This window comes from Squalius cephalus, assembly GCF_949319135.1.
Source record: "Squalius cephalus genome assembly, chromosome: 1".
In the NCBI taxonomy this organism is placed as follows: domain Eukaryota; kingdom Metazoa; phylum Chordata; class Actinopteri; order Cypriniformes; family Leuciscidae; genus Squalius; species Squalius cephalus.
The window spans coordinates 60,708,850-60,727,304 of record NC_137122.1 but is presented as its reverse complement, the minus strand read 5'-3'; the positions used below and the strand labels follow the sequence as shown (position 1 = coordinate 60,727,304).

The window sequence follows — 18,455 nt, the reverse complement described above, 5'->3', positions numbered from 1 at the left end:
GGGAATGGAGTCGCCTCAAATAATCAGAGGGCTTCTCACCTCGGTTTTGGTGCGTTTCTATAAACTGGATGTACAGCTCATCTCCACCAGTGACACTACCATAAGCTTTTTCTAGCTCCCGCGCATACGTTTCTGGTGGCGCATTTGTACCTACTCCTAGGGCAACATTAAGAGCAGGGGGAAGGAGACTATCCAAAATATGCCTTCTCTTATGCCTCTCCATCAGAGAAGTGTCTGAGAGTAACTGCCTAGCATACAATTTCCACGTGATGAAATCAACTTCCCCATTAGGCTTGGGGCAATGTCCGGAAAACATTCTTAACTTGGGGAGTGAGGGAACATGTCCCTGGTAATCTGAGTCATGTTTCACCACATGTTCCACCACTACACGCTGTACGTCCTGTGGTATAGTGAAAGTGATAGGAGTTTCATGCGCAGTTGCGTTCCTCTCCACAGGAGGTGAATCAGCTCGAATCGCAAAAGACACTTTTGGGGCCGAACTGGCGACTACAGTAGGCGTTGATGCTGGTATTACATTACCAAACTTTCTTGGAGCAGGGGTTGAAGTGGAAGGGCCCCTATCAGCACCATCAGCTTTGTGTGCAAGCTTAGTCGCAACCTGCTGGCTTAGATCATTTACATTTACACAGTGAAGTTGTGCTAAACTCTCTATTTGCACCAACAGCTGATCAGCCATATCATCCAAGGTTTGACCTGGATATTCACTCTGTATTGGTGTTGGAGAGCGAGAGTGAGGCTGCATATCTTCGATCTGTCTACCCTCTAGTGGCAAAACACCCCATACATTTTGGCCATCTGCATTCAAATATTCTTCTTCGGCTATTAAAGGGGTAGTAACCTCCTGAAATTCACAAAGAAGCTCTCCTGAGAATCTGTCACCTAACCACTCTATTTTCTTCACCTCATCAAGATGATCGAAACATCTCCTCACTTCCACGAGAGTAGTATTTGGATCTACTTTTGTAAGTATTACAGATCTTTCAGGATCAAAATTATGCTGCTTGCACAAGTCCATTGTCAGAGAAAAGAAAGGAAAAGAAAAAAAAATTAATATTTAATATTCAGAACAGTTAGGACTAAAACACGATTTTGTCAAACAAGCGCAGCCCCACGTTGGGCGCCAAATTTTTCTCTCTCTATTCTTGGATGTAACCCATCAGTAGGACTTAACACCAGAAAAAGAAAAGGAGGAAAAATATCTACCGGGTCTGAGCTCACCAGATACAGATAAATAAAAATTAAAAAAACTATATTAATATCTGGAGTCCCGGGTTCGGGGTCTCACACCTTTTGCATTAACAAAAAGAAAATATTTTAATAATCTTAAATGTGTGTCTGCACTCGTTTACATAGTTTCCTACAGTACTAACTGGAAAAAATAACAATAATAATAATAAACCAGTTAATAAAATAAAATATGAAATAGAATTAAGTAATGAATAAAATGAATTGAATGAATGAAATGAAAATGAATGAATGAAACAATCAGTTCACTGAACAGTAACTGTATTCACTGAAATTGTTGTTTTGTTTTTAACTTCACTTCAATGTGCACGCATCACTTTGCACACATCACATGAGAATAACTTTGCCTTTTACAAATCACCATTTGAAAACAATATATATTTTATCAATGACAATCAAAGAGAAAAAAAAATAAAAGGAAAAATAAAGAATCAATCAGTTTGTGTGAATGTAATTGACTCAGTTCGTGTGAATGTAATTGACTCAGTTCGTGTGAATGTAATTGACTCAGTTCACTTGGAAATGGAAGTGACTCAGTTCGAGTGGAAATGGAAGTGACTCAGTTCGAGTGGAAATGGAAGTGACTCAGTTCGAGTGGAAATGGAAGTGACTCAGTTCGAGTTCGTTTGCATGTGAATGCCTACTACAATCTTTGCAGGAATGAACGATGAACGAATCTTTCTTTTTTTTTCCTCGTGAAGGCAGAGTCCCAGATGACGCAGTTCCTCCACAGTGAAATCCAGCGCGGTTCTCCCGCACTGCGCGAATCCAACACGATCACGGAGCGTTGAAACAATCCACACTAATGCAATAAAACAGTTCAGACATCCATTTAGGAAAATATTGACAACGATGGTTTAGATTAATGATAGCCACACATGTGGCTCACATCTCTCTCTTCAATGAGCTGGCGCGTATGTGACGTCAGCACCCATCACGAAATGCATTTAACAGTCATAACTTTTCAACTCAAAACACTATTCCCATTACACAAATGTGCAAACAAGTTTTAACAAGTATACTTCTACAGCATAAACATTTTACATGTGTTCTATGGCACACTTTATACTCGATTACGAACAGCATTAACCATCCACATTTTCTTATATGAACAAACACCAAATTAAACATTATTTATGAAAATATGAAACAATTGTGACTTACCTAATGCAATAAAACAGTTCAGACATCCATTTAGGAAAATATTGACAACGATGGTTTAGATTAATGATAGCCACACATGTGGCTCACATCTCTCTCTTCAATGAGCTGGCGCGTATGTGACGTCAGCACCCATCGACGCAATGCATTTATTTTCATCAACCAGTGAAAACAAAATAATAAAATAAAATAATAATAAAAAATATGTCTGAACATTTCATGCATTAGGCTAGGCAAGGAAAAATATAGAATCAAAATAAAAAAAATCAAACATGAAAAATACATCAAAACACAGCCTCAATTAATTGGGTGGGTTACATATAAGTGACACGAAACATGTATTCTACAGAAGGTTAACAATGACAGTGTCATCTATACACTCACAGAAATCAACATACAGCATCTGAAACAATAATGTTGATACAAATGATCTTTTACACATTTGTTGAGTTTTAAATAATCAATTATGCTATAATTCCTCAAGTCATCAATTACAGAAAAAAAAGACAGTAGGCCTAATTTGTTTGTTATTAAAACAGACATGTTGATCTGCTTTATTAATGTAGAAATGTTTTCCATAAACACCTGCAAGCAGCAATTTAAAGAAAGTCAAGGGTCAAGAGCCCAACTACAGTGAACACTGATCTCCATGATGGTGACCTCAAACAAAACATTTTCAACCAAATATCATCTAAACATGTTGATTCTCAATAAGAATTTCTGTAGAGGTCTGACAGAAATAAAGTCAAGGTTAGTAATAGCCTAAGTGAAGCTGGTAATGCTGTTTGTGGAGTTGTTTAATCACTAGGGATGGGCATTCGATTAAATTTTCTTAGTCGATCGTCGGGAGAATTAACGATCGACTATCGATTAATCATTAATATTTTTAAATTGAAATTCATTATTTCTTTAACTTTTTATAAATTAAAAATGCAATGAAAATACAAAAATACAGTTTGTTTGTCCTCGATGAGATCTTTATTACAAGAAGATCAACTTGTGGCAGTGAAACAGGACGTTCGGTAGACTTGAAGATATGCCCTGCGGTGCTCTAAAACAGCGGAACCTGCAGCTGCGAGCCGGCGTTCTTAAACAGAGACCCATGGCCACTTCATCCGTTTTCTGTGATCGGATCGCTATCCGATCGTGAAAAGACCAACTGTAAATGCCCTCCGAAACGCATTCGAGACGGATTTAAACCCGATCGCTCAAACCACTTCAGGAGGAGATCTGAGACGCATTCCAGACGAAACTGGACAAGAGTAAATGCATCTAGTTGTTGAAACCACATATGTAAATTTGACTTAACGTTATCCCAAAAATGCTAAGAAATAAACGCGTGAGAGCGTGTTATACACTCTAAAAACTCCTGGGTTATTTCTTCAACCCATTTTCTGGGTTATTTGTGTTGGGTTAAAATTATAGGTTATTTTTTCAGAGAGTAACCATTTTCTGGGTTATAGGCTAATATTTTGACCCAATTCATGGGTTGTTTGGGTTTCTGGGTTATTTTTCAAAGAGTAACCCATGTTCTGGGTTATAGGGTTGACTTTCTCTCTCTCTCTCTCTCTCTCTCTCTCTCTCTCTCTCTCTCTCTCTCTCTCGCCCGCCCGCAGTTGTTCTGGAGTTTTCTCACAACAGTCGTTTGAAATAACCGTCGCTTTCACGCTCGATCCGTTTTGGCCTGTGCTTCATCGGTGCAAATTCATCTATATTCAAGGTAAGGGAGTATTTTCAGTGTTGATGTAATGTAAACTTTTCTGTGTTCATGTCCCTGTTGCTAGTTTAGCACCATTTGCTGAAAAAAAAAAAAAGAAAAGAAAAAAAAAAACCTTGAGACTAGCGTTAGCCGTAGTAATTCTGTGGTTGGCATTAGTGTTGCTTTCGTCAATGAAAATTATGACGAAATATTGTCGTCAACGAACCTTTTTCACCTGACGAAAACGAGACGAGACGCAACGTAAATGCTGGTCATGGTAAGACTAGCGTTAGCCGTAGTAATTCTGTGGTTGGCATTAGTGTTGCTTTCGTCAACGAAAATTATGACGAAATATTGTCGTCAACGAACCTTTTTCACCTGACGAAAACGAGACGAGACGCAACGTAAATGCTGGTCATGTGACGATGACTAAAATAAATGTATAATGCAATATCGTTGACGAATAAAAACGAGACTAAATGTGGTTTAACAAAATAAAAACTATGCTAAAATGTCTCTTCATTTTCGTTGACCAAAACGAGACGAGACGAAATGTTATAACGTCACGACGAATGAGAGAGTTGTGCGTGAACCCGTTTATATACTGTCTATGGCGTGAACCCATAGCTTTGTCGGCTTTAAATTCTGGTTTGCGATCTGGTCACCCGATTATCAGCAAATTTAACTATATTATTCCATTAGTTATTCCATTAAAATGTCTCATTGATATATTTGACACATTCATAATCATTACTTTTGCCGGTTCTTTTGACAGCTGTTATGTGTGTTATTGGCAGCATCACCCTCTGGTTACATGAACGCGTCACCACCGCATCAGCACAGAAAACATGGAGTTTATTTTAAAGAATAATCGCACAACCTATTCGATATTCTATAATTAAATAAACTAATCGAATATTCAAAAAACGTGACTCATCCCTGCATGGAATCTCTTTCTTTTCCCAAATCTTCACTCTCACCCATTTTCTAAGGGGATTATAAACGTTTCTTCATTGTTAATAAGGCCTATTATATTCGTATTCTTTACTGTGGTAAAGTAGAAAACGCTGTAGGACAGATAGCCTACATTTGTACTTGAATGTCAAATTCTACAGTTTGTGCTTGTTATAGACATGGTAAGGCGCGTCAAGTTTAGTTGTAAAGCGCGTTTCACACGCGCGGGTGATTTTTTTTGTTTCACTTACTTTGGCAGCGCAATCTCAAACATAGCCTAAATATCTCGCCCTTGTGGAGGATAAAATTCGCTCTTCAGACCATTTTACATCAAGTTGAAAACATGAAGATATCAGAAAAGAGATCGATGGACTCTTTCCTGCTCGTGTCCCACATCCCTCTCAAAGCGCATTGTGGTAGGCTATATCACGCGTCTTTGTGTGGAAATATAAAACGAGTTGTTATTTTTTTTAAACAAACCCCCCCCCCCCCACCACCACCACCACCACCACCACCACCGCTGGTAGTTGGTCCATTACCAACAAACTGCCACCGCCACAGCCCTAAATATAATAAGATAACCTTGTTTGAAATACTATATTGACTGGGTTAAATATCATTGCATTACTAAATAGAGACTAAAATACAATTTTCATTGACTAAAACTAGACTAAAATGTCATCAGTTTTCGTCGACTAAAACTAGACTAAAATGTCATCAGTTTTCGTCGACTAAAACTGGACTAAAATGTCATCAGTTTTCGTCGACTAAAACTAGACTAGACTAAAAAGAGTATGAACGTGACTAAAACTAATAAAAACTAAAACGACAGCTTGACACAAAGACTAGACTAAAACTAAAAGTAAAACAGGCCGCCAAAAACAACACTAGTTGGCATGTAGCCGCGGCTATCACGACAACATCTAGGACAACTCGAGGTAACGTTATCACACACCGGTATATAACGTTATTATCACGGTCCTGAGCCGTTGCTGGGTGTCGCGGACAGACGGATGGCGCCGCCGGTGTGTGTAGGCTACACTCATAGACAATAATGTGTTCGAATTTTAAAGACGCGGCACTGCGCTTCGCGTCCGGTGTGCAAGCCCCTTGAGAGACTGCACGTCCGGTGAGCGATACCTCGAGTTGTTCTAGACGCGACGCGGCGCTTCTCGTCCGGTGTGCGAGCCCAATAGCCGCGGCTACAGAGCGACGAGGCAACACAATAGTTGAGTTATGTTTTCCAGCTGCGCCGTGCTTATCATATTATACAGTGCTCTACTGGCTGAAGAAGTGAGAGTTAAAGAAGCGGGTCAAGTCTTCAAATTGTTGCTAACCTCTATATTGCTATGTTTTCTCCAGGTCATTTTGAATGGACAGTTTTGTCGCTGATAAGCTAACTGAGTGGCAGCTGTCTGAGCTAACAGAAAATTTTAGAGGTGAGCATTTTACTCTTATTGCCCTTATATCATCTCTCTATACCTACATTTTTTTTAATAAGACTTAAATGTGTCAGCGCAAGATTTTGTGAAAGTCACAAATTCTTCGCCAGTGGGGTATACACAACCCTAAAATATTATTGTGCCTTGTCTTTAAGCTGTTATGCATAAGAATGGGCAAGATATTCAGCTTTGCATTAATGTCATTACACTTTTTAATAAAAGAAAAGATGTCATTCACACAAAATGGGTAACGTTAATGCTGCAAAAGAACCACATTAGTTAACTAGCAATTTGGGCCACGTAAAAAAAAGCAAGAAAAAAAAAGCTACTGCATTCCCTTAAAAGTGATTATTTGTTAGTTTGATAATGAAAGAGTGTCTGGTGAGTGGTTCACAATTGTCTCAACTTATTAACAATACTCATGTTGTCTTGTTTTCTGTCTTTCAGATGAAGACATAGATGAGGAGGCATTTCTTCTCTTTGATGAGGACACTATCAAAAATCTTGTCCCCAAAGTTGGCCCCAGGCTTAAACTCCTGAGGCTCTTCTGAGAATTGTTGTTTATTTTTCTATTTTTTATTTCTAATATTATTATTACAGTGTGACCTAAAATAAATAGGAAAATAAACATGTCCAAGTGTGTGTTTTTTCATATAGATTTTAATTTAATGCAATAAAAATGTAAAAGTGCTTGAAGTGTGTAACAAACCCAAAACCTGACAGAATTCCCCCGCCTCTAAGGGCGTCTCCCGACGCCCAACAAAACCAAAACACAACATAATACCAGGAGGGTGGTGGAGTGGAGGAGGTCATGGGGGAGGGATGGTGGGCCAGGCCCGTGCAGGGGGACAGGACAAGGGACGTGGCATGGCGTGGACTGGCCTGGGTCGTGGCATGACGTGAGCGGACCTGGGCCGTGGCAAGGCGTGGGCGGACCTAGGCCGTGGCAAGGCGTGGGCGGACCTGGGCAGTGGCAAGGCGTGGGCGGATCCGGCAGTGCAGGAAGCCAGGGCGGATCCGGCAGTGCAGGAAGCCAGGGCGGATCCGGCAGTGCAGGAAGCCAGGGCGGATCCGGCAGTGCAGGAAGCCAGGGCGGATCCGGCAGTGCAGGAAGCCAGGGCGGATCCGGCAGTGCAGGAAGCCAGGGCGGATCCGGCAGTTCAGGTGGCCAGGGTGGACCAGACAGTTCAGGTGGCCAAGGTGGACCAGACAGTTCAGGTGGCCAAGGTGGACCAGACAGTTCAGGTGGCCAAGGTGGACCAGACAGTTCAGGTGGCCAGGGTGGACCAGACAGTTCAGGAGACCATGGCGGCGCGGCCTCCATGGTCCTATCAAGGACCCTATTCCCCCCCCCCCAAAAAATTTTCTTGGGGACAGCTATGGGGTTATGGGCTGGAACAGACAATGGCTCAAGAACAGAAATGACGTGGAAAGTCTCAGCAGACGTGACGTGAACAGGCTCTGGCTCGGCAGACGTGACGTGAACAGGCTCTGGCTCGGCAGACGTGACGTGAACAGGCTCTGGCTCGGCAGACGTGACGTGAACTTCAAACATGTGCACCGACCACACACCATATGGCTGTGGCCATAACTGTTAGTGTAGCCATAACTGAGGATTCAAGATTAGTGGCAGCCATCCTTGCTGAGGGCTCAGGTTCAGGCGTGGCGGCGGTCATCTCTGCTGAGGGCTCAGGTTCAGGTGTGGCGGCGGCCATCTTGTCAGGAGACACAGGCTCGGCGGCGGCCATCTTTTCAGGAGACACCGGCTCGGCGGTGGCCATCTTGTCAGGAGACACCGGCTCGGCGGCGGCCATCTTGTCAGGAGACACCGGCTCGGCGGCGGCCATCTTGTCAGGAGACACCGGCTCGGCGGCGGCCATCTTGTCAGGAGACACCGGCTCGGCGGCAGCCATCTTGTCAGGAGACACCGGCTCGGCGGCCGACGTGGCGTGAATAGACTCAGACTTGGCAGGCATGACGTGAAGAAGCCCAGACATGGCAGACATGACATGAAGAGATTCAGGCTTGGCAGGCATGACATGAAGAGACTCAGGCTTGGCAGACATGACATGAAGAGATTCAGGCTTGGCAGGCATGACATGAAGAGACCCAGACATGGTAGACATGACGTGAAGAGATTCAGGCTTGGCAGACATGACATGAAGAGATTCAGGCTTGGCAGGCATGACATGAAGAGACCCAGACATGGTAGACATGACGTGAAGAGATTCAGGCTTGGCAGACATGACATGAAGAGACTCAGGCTTGGCAGACATGACATGAAGAGATTCAGGCTTGGCAGGCATGACATGAAGAGACCCAGACATGGTAGACATGACGTGAAGAGATTCAGGCTTGGCAGACATGACATGAAGAGACTCAGGCTTGGCAGGCATGACGTGAAGTGGCTCAGGCTTGGCAGGCATGACGTGAAGTGGCTCAGGCTTGGCAGATACTGTGGGTTTGTGGAGATTCTCCTCAAAGCCCACAGTAAATGAGGAACCGCTCAATAATAGGGCATAGTCCATGTATTGTGCCAGAGACCAATGAATTTTTCCCCCAGGTAGCTGGTAGCAAACAGGCTCATTCAAACCTACCCTAAAAATGTCTTTGAGCGCCACATCATTAAAGTCCACCAGGTGAGAGAGTTCACAAAATTCTGCCACATACGATTCAATGGGAAGATTCCCCTGGCGTAGGTTCAGGAGGGAAACCGCTGGGTTCATTGTTGTGGGTCAAGTATTCTGTAATAAGAGGTCCACTGGAGGCAAGTTGAAAGATGAAAACCCAAATGCAGTTTATTATAACTAAAACAAAACATGAAACAAAAACATGGCGTGGCATGAAAACAAAAACCAAAGCATGAACATGAACTATGCACAACAGCAGACTTACAGGAAACAATACTTGACAAAGACACATGGCAAACATGAGGGCTTAAATACACAGACTAATGACAAGACAAGGGACACCTGTGAACAATGATCAGACAATTAACCAATGACAAGACATGGCAGGATCACATGACAAACCGGGAATCACATGACAGACATGGAAACAAGGCATGAACAAACCCAAAACGTGACACTACCCAGATGTTGGGTTTTTTAAACCCAACATTTGGGTTAGGTATTTAACCCAGAATTTGGGTCAAAAAGCATAACCCAATTTTCTGAGTTGAAATAACCCATAAATTAGTTGGTCCCTTTTTAACCCAGAAGTTGGGTCAAAAATAACCCATTATGGGTTATTTTTGACCCAGGAGTTTTTAGAGTGTAGGCTATATGTCATGTTATAGCCAGATATGACGACGCTACTTCAACACGCATCACCACAGATGAGCATCTATTCATCAAGCCAACGTGCAAACTATCGCAAATCAAAGTGAAAGTCATTCATCAACACACAATCATCTTCATTAAAAGTAAAGAACCGAAATGATCTTACCAGGGCTGTTGCCGCAATATCTTGTTGCGGTCTTTGATTTAGACATTTTCGCTGATGATCAATAAAATGCAGCTCATATCAGTTGCTTTCGGTGACGTGCAACAATTTAAATGCATATAGCGCGGGAATTCAAGATCGGATTTATATCCGTTTTGCAAAAACACATTTATGTGACCAGGTGTAAATGGAATCGTTTTGATAAATCAGATAGCTATCCGATCTGAGAAAAAGCATGAAGTTCCCATAGAACTTCTGCACCAGTCTACTGATTTCTGTTGAGAAAGATAAGCATGTTGACATGATCTGGGATCAGATGCGACCGCAACCTGGTGACAGCCAGTCCAGCCGCCGAAAACACCCGCTCTGAGGGGACTGACGTTGCAGGTGTCGTGCCGAAAAGTGATGGTCCGCCGAAAATTGATTGCGCCCAGTCTCTTTACGTCTAGCCTACAGCTGGATCAAACAGACATAACGGGCAAACAACCATCAGTTGATGTCCGTGGTAATAGCAAAGGTATCTGTGTGATACTTTAACGTTTCTTTTAACATAATAATAACAATTGTGGCCAAATAAATGTTTGCAGTTTATAGCTTAATCAGGTATTTTTTTACAGTCTATGGGTATGGCATTTACATGATTATAGGAAATAATAGAAGTCTGTTGTTACTGATGGAATACGTGTTTGTATTTGGAAAACGGACTGTAGCCTATAATAACATGACTTACTGCTGAGCTATATATAAAATAAAGACATGATCTCTTTTGCAATTATCCTTATGACACTGCATTATTTACTTGCTGTGTACCAACCAATCCAGCCCTTTTTACCTGTTAAAATACCTTTAAATGTTGAAAACAACCCATAAAATGCAGTATTCTACTTACAACAAAATGATTGAAGCCTCTACTTATTGCAATAAATAATGCAATTTTCGGCAGACCATCACTTTTCGGCACGACACCGGCTCGGGTACAGTCGTGCCGTGTACCAGCTGCTCTGACGCGATTATCAGTTAAACTGACTCGCAACGTGTTCAATATCTCACGACCTCCCGAGTGTCCGATCCTGGTCCGAACTCGCACCGTGTACGCCCGCCTTAAACGCGTAAAAATAACATCATATTTGCTTAATGCGAGACGAAAAAACGGATTGTGTAAAACACCTGCAAGAGTTCAGCAGTGTCATTAAAGTGAAGGTGAATCCAGTGTTTAAACGCTGTGTTTGAAAGTGACGCTTATATTTTATGTGATTAAATCCTGCGACTACACGTCCTTTCCGTAGTCTTACTGCGCCACTGAACACATCTAGATTATAAACATAATATTAGGATTCTGCTGTGCTTCACTACAGATACCTGCATTCACAAAGGGGAAAAGACAGCTGTCAGCATACGAGGTGGAAGAAACTAGAAAAATAGCTAATGTGTGTATTCATGTGGAAAGGCTTATTGGATTAGTTAGAAGGAAATATCAGATTTTGCAAAGTAGGGCCATGCCCATCGAACACATGGCAACAAAACCAGGCGAGTCACTGACATTGATTGATAAGATTGGAGTTATTTGCTGTGCCTTTTCAAATTTGTCAGAGTCTGTGGTCCCACTGGAGTAAAAACTACCAGAACATGGCATATAAACGTGTCATGGTTGGTAAAAGTAATACCTGTGTTTAATTTGTCATTTCAGTGTAAAAAGGAACAATGCCAGTAGTAGTAGTAGTAGTGCACACTAATGCAATAATCAATAATAAAAAATAAATAAATGTCATTAAAATGTGAACATTTGAATTGTTATGGAAAGCCTGTAGAATAGAACTAAAAATTTCCTTGTGAATGTACTGCAGGTTTGCTTATTTCACAACTTGACCAGTTTAATAGCTCCATATCACCACTGTGTTAAACTGAATCACGATTCACTGTGCAAAAGAATTTAGAATTTTCATGTTTTGTCATTTTCTAAACTAAATGCATCGTTTTTGGGGGGAAAGGCTTGGGAATGTTCTTTGATACTATGAAAATGTTTTTGATACTATGGCGTGTAGCACAGTTTGCTTTGCCGATTGCTAGACGTGATTGGCAAACGGTATGCCAGAATATACCCTGACCCAGTAAGACTGGGGAAAGAAAGTGTGGTGAACAAGCACGGAACGAAATAGAAATAAGAACACAATCTACAACTTTATTCAGACACAGCCTTCGATGAACTGAAGATAAAAGACATTTACTCTCTCAAGATGTGATTAATAGGGATGGGCATGATTAATCGACGATCGATAATTGATCGTTAAGAATTTCGTCGATCACGTTTATTTGTTATCGATTAATCTAATGCAGGTTGCGTTGCGTAGTGTGAGTCTTGAAGCAATGGAATTACTTTTAGCGCGGAGGTACCTGTGCATCCCGGTGTCGTGCCGAAAAGTGATGGTCTGCCGAAAATGTATTGCATTATTTATTGCAATAAGTAGAGGCTTCAATCATTTTGTTGTAAGTAGAATACTGCATTTTATGGGTTGTTTTCGACATTTAAAGGTATTTTAACAGGTAAAAAGGGCTGGATTGGTTGGTACACAGCAAGTAAATAATGCAGTGTCATAAGGATAATTGCTGCAGCAATCACGTGAGCTTTCGTGCTAAACACAGAGACCGTCAATGTTGCATGCAGGCAAAGCTTCAGATAGAAAAAAATGACAGAAATGTGTGTGCAAATGATTTGTTGTAAAGCAGAGAACAGTAGCCATTCCTTTCAACATAACAACTAGAGAGAGAGAGAGAGAGAGAGAGAGAGAGAGAGAGAGAGAGAGAGAGAGAGAGAGAGAGAGAGAGAGAGAGAGAGAGAGAGAGAGAGGCAGGGGCGTCACACCCGTGGGGATGTGGGTGTTTTAACACCCACACTTTTCCCGGTGAGAGGGTTCAACACCCACACTTTTTCTGCAGTTTTTCTGCAGTTTTGCACAAAAGCCTTACTACAGTCGCTCCTCCGTTTCTCAGGCCGCTCTGTGTCAGCGCTCGCTGCGGCTGCCTCCTCTCCCCCTCCCTCTCAAACATGACACTGGCTTTGAGTGTGACCGGCTGATGATTGGCTGTTCTGCCTTAAGCCCCGCCTCTCTAGGTCTGTTAGATTTATCGGTCAGCTCCTGCTGGGAACTTATTGTTATGGTAATTTACATCTCCCTTTTCCAGGTATTTTGAATGAGTGTTTATGCTTTCGAGGTGTTTAAATAAGCTTGATATGTGTTTGGGAAGATGTTCTGTTTATTTTTTGTTGACATGTCGAGTGTTTTCGGTAATATATTTCGTTTTTTAGACTAATGCTATTTGGGATATTGTTCAGCAGCTAGCTAAATTCGGTTGGTCAGTTGGTTGTTGTTGTTGGTTGCACATATATATATATATATATATACATATATATATATATATATATATATATATATATATATATACATATATATATACTACCGGTCAAAAGTTTTAGATCGGTAAGATTTTTAATGTTTTTAAAAGACGTATCTTCTGCTCACCAAGGCTGCATTTATTTGATTAAAAATACAAACAAAAACAGTAATATTGTGAAATATTATTACAATTTAAAACAGCTGTTTTCTATGTGAATATCCAGTAAAGTGTAATTTATTCCTGTGATCAAAGCTGAATTTTCAGCATCATTACTCCATGAAACATTTATGATTATTATCAATGTTGAAAACAGTTATTTTACATTTTTATTTCATGATGCTATGATGAACAGAAAGTTCAAAAGAACAGCATTTATCTGAAATCTAAAGCTTATGTAACATTAAACACTACCGTTTAAAAGTTTGGGGTCAGTAAGAATTTTTATTTTATTTTTTTGGGGAAATAAATAAAATAAAGCAATACTTTTATTCATAAAGGATGAGTTAAACTGATCAAAAGTTACAGTAAAGACATGTATAATGTTAGTAAATATTCTATTTTAAATAAATGCTGCTCTTTTGAACTTTCTATTCATCAAAGAAGTTTGAAAAAAAAATTGTACACAACAGTTGTCAACATTGAAAATAAAAATGAATGTTTTTGAGCATGATCAAATCATCATATCAGAATGATTTGTGGAGGATCATGTGACACTGAAGACTGGAGTAATGATGCAGAAAATTCAGCTTTCATCTGAGGAATAAATTACATTTTAAAATATATTAAAATAGAACACAGTCATTTTAAATTGTCATAATATTTCACAATATTATTGTTTTTTTATCAAATAAATGCAGCCTTGGTGAGCAGAAAAGACTTTTTTTTTAAACATAAAAAATATTACCGATCTAAAACTTTTGACCAGTAGTGTATATATAGGGGAGCGTGGGGCACAACATAACACGGGGCTAGTTGTAACACGCTTGTTTTAAATACTTCCGCACATGCTTGGATGACGAAACTTTGTGTAATTACTAGTTGCCATATCAACACTATATAGAAGAAAAAAAATCCGCCAAAATTGTAATTTTTTTGGAAGATATCCATAAACATTTATTAAACCATAAATTTCTTACTTAAGTTAATTTTTCATCTCTATTTTTTGTGTTTATTTAAAATAAGACAAATCTGATATTATTTTAATCTCCAAGATGTTATTTAACAGTTGAGATACTTCTTTAATGCTTCTCTAATTAGCAGAAGACACTAGCAGGGTTTAAATCCCAGTTGTGCAGGCGGGGCATGTTGTCACACTGCGTTACAATGTGCCCCTATTAGAAACATGCTATTATATTCTATACTTTTATTAACTTTATTGAGAAAACGTGAGAAAAATGTGAATAAAGACTGAGAGTCAATGTTCAGAAATTACTAATTATTTATTTGTTTTGAAATATGTTGTATAGCTGTGTTTTCATGTGTTCGTAGTCAAAACTCAAAAATGAGTTTATATTTAATTATTAAAAATTGCCATTATTTTATATGAAAAAGTTTTTTAATTGTATTTTATTTAGAAAATATCTTAGTTTGTTTTGTGTATTTTTTTTTATTAGATCAGATAACATTTTAAGCTGTCATATGTTATGTTACAATGTGCCCCACACATGTTACAATGTACCCATAGACAGTAAAAGAAATGGACACAGCGACCCCATTGGAACTCAATTGAGACAAGTGAAGCCCGTTTTCAGCGATTTCTTAGCACTTCCTTTCCTGACGCGCAGACTCAAACCGAGCAAAGCGTTACATGGACCACGTGAGCAACCCGTCTGTCTTCTAGTAGCTGTGCCAAGAGAAATCTGAATCATTCCCTTCCGAATCTTGCAGAGACGGAGAGTGTGAGTAGGAGATGTCCATGAGCTTGGAGCAGGAGCAACTTTTGCTAGGTATTCCGATTAATTATATTGTCATTTTGCCTCCACGTCCCCCCGATTGCCCGCGAGCTTCTCCTCCCGTCCATACGGTAATCTCTCTAGTGTGCGACAGAGAGTCGCGTGGTTATGACGCAATCGTTAGCCTACTTTTACAAAAACTGCTTCTACGGGGCCATAACATAAGCTACAAGGTAATGGAGCATTTTATACATTGTCGTGTTTCTTTAGAAATAAAAAATGGACAAATGGAGTCTTCAAACGCCTCAGATGTAAAGTTATTCGCTGTCAAAGTGACGCCAAAATGAATGGAAGTCAATGGGATTGCTAACGCAAGTGAAGTTCCGCTCAAGATGGTGGCACCCGGCCGACTTCAACTTCCGGTCGACTTCCTTCCCGCTTGAATGTACCCCACACATGTTACAATGTACCCCACCTATGGGGCATGTTGTCACATTTCACTTCCATTCTTTCGGGGTAAATCAAGAAAAAAGTATATACTGTATTAATAAAACAAAAACACATAATTGTACTAGACATGTGGGAAATTAAAGTGGGAAAAAATAAATACTCTGAACCATAAGTAGATTTACACAAACTGAGAAAGTCAAAAAGCGTTACTTTGTGCCCCGCTCTCCCCTATTACTTATATACAGTACTAAAGATTATTAAAGTATTTCTGATTCTGATTCTTTAGCAAGTACTGTTGTGTATTTTCAAAACAGAGTTTTGACTTATTTTTTCTAGTATCACTCATTTAAATGGGAAGCTTTTTATATCTTGTATGTTATACCTTTTGTACCTGTCATTGTATTCATCGGTTTTATTGTTAATAAACAAACCACATCCATCCCCCGCACTTTTGAAAAGCTTGCTACGCCCCTGGAGAGAGGTAGGTGTGTGTGTGTGTGTGTGTGTGTGTGTGTGTGTGTGTGTGAGACAGTGACATTGTATGCGCACGCTGCATGGTTGCTGCCTCTGAGGTATAGCCCCATCGACGTGGTTGTGTATGATTAGCAATAGGGGACAGCTGGTGAAAATCGGGCCGACTCCCCGAATTTTTTAAACATGTTTAAAAATTATCGGGAGGTCGGGGAGGTGCTCATAACGTGCTCGGCTCAGCTCGTAATTCCTCTCACACGCTGCGAGCCGCGACCATGCGAGCATCACCGATTCCACTCGATTTCTCCCGAGTGAAAAAAATCATCTGCGAGCTCGTAAAAACAGCAAAAATCGCACCGTGTACGCCCACGACTAGGCCTACACTTTCTTTCCCCAGTCTTACTGCGTCACTGAACACATCTAGATTATAAAAACAATTAAGTTGTTTAAAGTCAGCCAAAGATTTCAACATTAAACTAATATTTTCCTGTTAAAGGAAAAAGTAAGTGCAAGTTTAGCCATTTTATGACAGTTGACGTGTCGTGAAGTAGGCCTAGATAACGAAAGTAACTTTCCACTTTATAATGTGTTTGAGTTTGAGTTCGTCATAATGTCTGATTAGACGCAAATATTATCGATATTACAGCTATGAAAAGTTTAACGACTTACTGTCACATGTGAAGCGATTGCTGATTTTCTATCTTCCGAAATGGCGTCTTTACAGTCATCGACTGCTTTTGGTTTCACTTTGAGACGAGTAAACATCTAGCAGCTTCTTCTTCTTCTTCTTCTTCTTCTTCTTCTTCTATTTTATGGCGGGTAGCACCAACATTAAGGTGCATTATCGCCACCTACTGTATTGGAGTGTAGACCAGAATTTACCCATTTCATAAAAATAAATAAATGAAAAAAAACTCTAAATTCTCTTAATCAGCTCTGTCCTCTTGATATTAAGAAATAAACTCTCTAGTCCATAAGTAATTATATTTTTAAGCTTTAATTCATCCATTCCCATCTTTCTAAGTTCATTTTTCATTATTTCTCGTTCATTAGTATACTTTTGACAAACACAAATAACATGTTCTACTGATTCCTCTACTCCACAATGCTCACATAATCCTGTTGGATGCTTATTTATTATTTTTAAGGTTTTATTCAGCATAGTATGTCCAACCCTTAATCTTGTTAAAATATTTTCCTCTTTGGTGCTTCTTTTAGTTATCCTCACTACTCCTACTTCTCGTTGTATTTCATAAAGATGACGTCCTGTATTTACTGTATCCCATTTATGTTGCCACTCTTTCGTGGTATATGCTTTAATTACTGCTTTTGCTTCATATTTACTAAGTGAAATATTCATGACCTCCTCATTTTCCAAGGCCTGTTTTGCTAAACTATCAACCTTTTCATTATCTTTTATCCCTCTATCCACTGTAGCACTGTTGCTATTGCCATCATCTCTACTGTGTACTGATAAATGATCTGATGTTCTCCTATTAACAGAAATCTTTAAGGATGGAATACCGAAAGCAAAACCTGTTCTTCCCGTATTAGGATCTTTAGATCCATCCGTATATACTGGGACAAATGCTTGATACACAGTTTGTAGTCTATCTTCAACAACAGCTACAATGTTTCCAGATTCTTTCATTAACTCTAGCATATCAAAATCTATGAGAACTGCAGGAAACAACCAAGCTGGAGTTATTGATAATGCTACTGTTGGAATATATCTTTTCTGACTTAAAATCATTTCTCAAGCTTCTTTGTCTCTATTCCATGCAAAACACTTCCGTTTAGACCTTTCCTTTTCCCAGCACGGAAAGAGTGCCTTTACTGTTGGATGACGGTCTTCTGAATGACCTTGAAGATTTACCCAGTAGTTCATCATTAACTGCTTTCGTCTGATTTGTAATGGCATTTCACCCACTTCTACCTGAAGAGCAGATACAGGAGTCGTTTTAAAAGCACCACAACAAAGTCTCAAAGCTTGAGCCTGTATCACATCCAACTTCTTCAACAAAGTTTCTGCTGCCGAGTCATAAACAATACTTCCATAGTCTAACACTGATCTTATCAGTGCTATATAAACACTTTTCATTGCAACTCCACTCGCTCCCCATTCTGATCCTCTTAGACATCTCATCACATTTAAAATATTTTTACACTCAGTGTCAGTCTTTTCAATATGTTCATTCCATGTTAATGTTGCATCAAACCACACACCCAGAAACTTAAAACCTTTAACTTGTTCAATAGTTTGTCCATACATCTTTATTTCTG

General features: G+C 39.9%; 1 protein-coding gene across 1 annotated transcript in view; it reads right to left on the bottom strand.

Annotated features, from left to right (window-relative positions):
• LOC307170997 (NACHT, LRR and PYD domains-containing protein 3-like) overlaps window positions 1–16,972 on the bottom strand; it is a 77,476-nt gene extending 60,504 nt beyond the window's left edge. Inside the window, exon 1 of the mRNA XM_079892333.1 lies at window positions 16,842–16,972. The gene's annotated coding sequence lies outside the window, so the exon portion shown is untranslated. The remainder of the gene's footprint in view (window positions 1–16,841) is intronic.
• Between the last annotated feature and the right edge of the window lie 1,483 nt (window positions 16,973–18,455).